This window comes from Dipteris shenzhenensis, chromosome 33, assembly GCF_047967505.1.
Source record: "Dipteris shenzhenensis isolate YYH24624 ecotype China chromosome 33, Dip_SZ_1.0, whole genome shotgun sequence".
Lineage (NCBI taxonomy): Eukaryota > Viridiplantae > Streptophyta > Polypodiopsida > Gleicheniales > Dipteridaceae > Dipteris > Dipteris shenzhenensis.
The window spans coordinates 22,171,181-22,176,945 of record NC_141628.1 but is presented as its reverse complement, the minus strand read 5'-3'; positions in this window follow the sequence as shown (position 1 = coordinate 22,176,945).

The following is a 5,765-nucleotide window of genomic DNA, read 5'->3' as shown; positions in this document are numbered from 1 at the left end:
CTGCTCATTGTAAACTTACGAGTAGAATGGTTATAGCATCTATACCCTTTCTGCTACAAAGAATAACCAATAAAGATGCACTTCTTAGCTTTTGGATCCAACTTGGATCTCAACTCATCTGGCACAAGAACATAGGCAGTGCAACAAAAAACTTTCAAATGAGAAATATCTGGTTTCCTACTAGTATACCTCTCCTCTGGCATCATGCCATGTATCATTGCAATGGGAGTCATGTTCATCATGTAGACTACTGTAGCAACTGCTTCAGCCCAATAATAATCTGACAGGTCTCTTGTGTTAAGCATGGCACGAGATACCTCTTCAATATCCCTATTTTTCCTTTTTGCAAGTCCATTTTGTTGTGAGGTATGACTGCATAATATTGTTGCTTTATGCCATGCTCCTGTAGGAGGAGGGAGGAGGAGAGGGAGAGGGTGGGTTGCAAGGTTGGGGGAGAGGGGAGGAGGAGTTGCTAGGTTAGGACATGCTTTTGGACATGGAGTGCAAGGAAGCACGGACACCTGAGACAAATGCTTGGAATACCAAAGTAGACTCAACACAATGCCCCAAAGAGTGTGGGCTTCATTCCATTATGGGGTATTTATACAAGTTGGAGAGCTTCTCTCTCTGCATGTACGAATTGTAACACAAAGTTGTAACACATTCTCTTTCTACATGTAGAAGTTGTAACACATTCTCTTTCTACATGTAGAAGTCATATGTAGAAGTTGTAACACATTCTCTTTCTACTTGTAGAAGTTGTAACACATTCTCTTTCTACATGTAGAAGTCATATGTAGAAGTTGTAACAAAAAGTTGTAACACATTCTCTTTCTACATGTAGAAGTCATATGTAGAAGTTGTAACACAAAGTTGTAACACATTCTCTTTCTACATGTAGAAGTTGTAACACATTCTCTTTCTACATGTAGAAGTTGTAACACAAAGTTGTAACACATTTTCTTTCTACATAAGTTCATGTTGGCACAGAGTCAACATACTCCCGGATCTATTTTATTCCCCATCCTCGGGTTATGGCTAATTGCGAGCACATACCTGGATTGCCATGCTTTTAGTCCAGTGGCTGTGGAACTTGTGTCGTGCTTGTCGATCCTGCTATAAAGCCTTAGCACCATACAATTTTTGTGCAGTTTTTAGGTAGCCTGTATTCACCATTTGCTCGAATAGAGATATGTGGCGTGCCTCTAAGAAGATCACTCTTTGATAGAGCGGGCTTGTTATCTGAGCATCAACCCTTTCATTGGGATTAAAGCTGAGTGGAGGCAAATGGGAATCAAGGTAACATGGGACCTCCAGAATGAATTCCAATGTTTTACAAAATATAGCACTTTGGCGAAGAAAGCGATCAATGTTCCATCAGGACTAAAACCCTACGCATAATTTGCCAAGACTTGTCTGAAGATGAGTAAAATATCTTCTGCCTATCTACACATGCCAGGTTTATAACACTGATGACGGATGCTTTCATTGCATATGTCTACCTCATGGGTAGTCCTCCCCTTAGGATTATTGCAAGTTTGTTGCCATTGCTACAAAGGCCATCCCTATTATTTGCACGGCACGACATAACCGACATCTTACCCATGCAGCTGATCATCCCATCACACTAGCAAAAAGAAGTGTCGGAAGATGACAAGGCCTATCTCACATCAACCTTCCCATATCTAACCACTCTTTCAGCCAACATCATAACCTCACTTACCCTTGCTGCTACCACCCTCTTAACCTTCCCCGAGCTCCATCCTAACATCTATTTCCTCCATCGTCTCTTTGCTCATGCCTCTCACCATTTTCAACTAACCCAACACTCACAAACTTACGAGCCCCTCACACCTAGCTTTTTCCCCTCCCTTGCTAATCCTACCCTTGAGGATTACCAAGCTGCTCAAACCATTTGCCCAATACTTCCCCCCCTCCCCTTTGCTCCCCCTTCCACCACTATCACTTTGCAATATTTCTCCCCAATGTCCCCCGATTCTCTCCCTACCCTATCATCACCTCCGACACTTTTGGTGCTTCCATGAGTAGAAATTGACACAGTATTTGATTTTGAATATCAGGATTTGGATAATCCAATTCATATGCCCATGCCAAGTTCCAATGATGGGTATGATTTTGATGAGATACCACTTCCCAATATCCCCATCAAGGAATTTTGGAGCAAATATCCTGATATGAAAACTCAAGGTGTATGTTCCAACATGAACTTATGTAGAAAGAGAATGTGTTACAACTTGTTGAGAGTCATGGTGCCATGAGCACATAATTAAAGGCTAAGGTATGGTATAGGAAAGAATTAAAGTAGCCACCCTAAGATGTGGACTACAAGATGTGGAGATGTGGATTGAAGATATCCACAAGGAGAGATGTGGATGAGAGGATCCATGGCGAAAAGAATTTCAGTTTTTTTTGGGGAAGTTCCACTTATTGAGAGAGCTTAAGAGCTATTTAACTCTGTTCTTTGAGAGAGAGAGAGAGTCAAGGGAGAGTCTCTTTGGTATACTGTGCATGTTTTTCAGTTTCAAAGGATTTTGGTTTCTTTTGATCACATGCCTCCACCAACCCCTCAATGATAGAGGCTCTACAGCCCAGCAACACCTTCTGCTTTGATCTGTAGCAGAGATGCCTGTAACAAGCGATCTCACAACCAACCAGCCTCACCCTCAACAAAGCAGACCTCTGATTTGACTAAGGCTGCCTCCATCTCTTATGAGCCAATAAGCTTCTAAGAGCTCCTTCATCTACCCGCTCTGCAGAGTGCCATACTTGCAAGTCTCATAGTCCCTTTGTAAGCACAGTTTGAATTCTGCATGTGAGTCCCTGTGCCATATCATCAAGACCCCCTCTTCTTCATAGAATCTTCGACAAGCCATAACTTGCAATCCAAGAAGAATTTTGCACATGCTCCCAAAAAGAAAAGTGAGTCTTTTCAAGCTCTACGCGCCTGTCAGATAAGAATCATTGTTAGCAATTAGACACTACCAATATTGAAAGAAATCAATTGGTAAGACCTTTGCAACAAATGATAAAGCAAAGCATGAATGCACACATTGCTGTCATAAGGATGCCAAAAGCACAAGTGCATGAGATGACCATAGCACAAAGCATGGCATCCACACATAAAGCATCAAGGCACATGGAAGAACAAATCATCATGCATGAAGCCACACAAGGAAGAAGATTGCAGATTGAAGAACCAGCAAGTCAACTACACAGCATCGTCATCAAGCCATGAGCCAAAAGGTGACATCAATGGAATGTATTGAGAAACAAATACCTTGCCAAACTTCCCTATATTTTGTAAATCAAACCTGACCACCTGAGAGTAGCTATGAAAGCACCCAGGGGAGGTATTGACATGTAAAAACCACACTTGACCACCTTAAGTAGCAATGCGCGCACTAAGGGGAGGTGATGGAATGTAACTCACATCTGACCACCTTGCAGTAGCCAAAGGATCATGGCACCAAGGGGAGGTGTTGAGAGTTGTGGTGCCATGAGCACATAATCAAAGGCTAAGGTATGGTATAGGAAAGAATTAAAGTAGCCACCCAGGATGTGGACTACATGATGTGGAGATGTGGATTGAGGATATCCACAAGGAGAGATGTGGATGAGAGGATCACACGTGTTGACTATTCAAAGGGCACTCTCTATATAAGAGGCCTATCATGTATTGTTGAACATACATTGCAAGAGATATAGATTTGCTATCTCCCTCTCATGTCTTATTCAGTGTGCTTTGAGCCTCCTTAGATCTTCTGCTAATCTTGTGTCCACTAGGCTAGTACGATCTGCACTTTGTCACAACTTTGTGTTACAACTTCTACATGTAGAAAGAGAATGTGTTACAACTATGTGTTACAACTTCTACATACGACTTCTACATGTAGAAAGAGAATGTGTTACAACTTCTACATACGACTTCTACACATAGAAAGAGAATGTGTTACATCTTTGTGTTACAACTTCTACATACGAGTTCTACATGTAGGAAGAGAATGTGTTACAACTTCTACATGTAGAAAGAGAATGTGTTACAACTTTGTGTTACAATTCCTACATGCAGAGAGAAGCTCTCCAACTTGTATAAATACCCCATAATGGAATGAAGCCCACATGCTTTGGGGCATTGTGTTGAGTCTACTTTGGTATTTGTTGGCTCTTTCCTATTGCTTTCGTAGGAAGAGCTAGGTAGTCTATGTTGCAGGGTTCCGAGGCTTTTTGTCACTTATAGATATATTGGAATTGTCGTTGTAGTATATATGTAGCTTAGGACCTCGAGTCGTGTTCCGGTGAGAGACGTAGGCTTAAGTGTGGTGAGTAAACATAATGCAAGCATGTGTAAAAGGCACGTAAACCATTGTTGTTGGGGTAATGAAGGGTTTCGCCTTCATTGGGGGTTGTAGGGTTTAGGAGGAGTTTAAGGGTTCAGAAGGAGGTTCCAGGGTTTAGAAAGAGTTCAAGGGTTCAGAAGGAGGATCCAGGGTTTAGAAAGAGTTCAGGGTTAGAAAGAGTTCCAGGGTTTAGAATGAGGGTCCAAGGTTCAGAGTAGAGTACATGGTGGAGAACTCGTCTCCCTCATAGATCATGGAGTTTAAGGGTTTAGGAAAGCATAGGAGTGGGAGAGGAAGAAGGTGTAAGAGCATGGGTGAAGGAAGAGAGAGAGGAGGAAGGAGGAGGAGGGAAGAGGAGGAGGGAGAGGGAGGAGAGAGGAGGATGAGGAGTAGGGAGGAGGAGGGAGGAGGAGGAGGAGGAGGGAGGAGGAGGAGGAGGAGGAGGAGGGAGAAGGGAGGAGGAGAGGGAGAGGATGGGTTGCAGGGTTGGAGGAGAGGGGAGAAGGGTTGCAAGGTTAGGACATGCTTTTGGACGTGCAATGCAAGGAAGCATGGACACTTGAGACAAATGCTTGGAATACCAATGTAGACTCAACACAATGCCCCAAGAGTGTGGGCTTCATTCCATTATGGGGTATTTATACAAGTTGGAGAGCTTCTCTCTCTGCATGTAACACAAAGTCGTATCACAAAGTTGTAACACAAAGTTGTATCACAAAGTTGTAACACAAAGTTGTGTCACAAAGTCGTAACACAAAGTTGTATCACTTTCTCTCTCTACATGTAGAAGTTGTAACACAAAGTTGTTACACAAAGTTGTAACACAAAGTTGTAACACAAAGTTGTAACACAAAGTTGTGTCACAAAGTTGTGTCACAAAGTTGTATCACAAAGTCGTAACACATTCTCTCTCTTCATGTAAACAAACTCGTAACACAAAGTTGTTACACAAAGTCGTAACATAAAGTTGTGTCTAGAAGTTGTAACACAAAGTTGTATCACAAAGTTGTATCACCTTCTCTTTCTTCATAAGTTCATGTTGGCACAGAGTCAACATACTCCCGGATCCATTTTATTACCCGTCCTCGAGTTATGGCTTATTTTGATTTCAGAGTTGGGATGCCATGTGCATAATTCAGTGGCTATTTAGCTTGTGGTATGCGAGTCGTTCCTGCTATAATGCTTTTGCACCACACAATTTGTAGTCAATAGTCAAGAAACTTATCTCCTCTTAAGGAGGGGTAGATGACTATGATTGCCAGAGGGGATCTCGTTGCTGAGGTTGCGGATGCTGCCATCGAATCTTCTTGGGAAGAGGTTTGGCGGGGGTCTCGTTGTGGAGGATTGGTATAAAAGGATGTTGGTCAAGAAGCTTATCTCCACTTAAGGAGGGGTAGATGACTATGA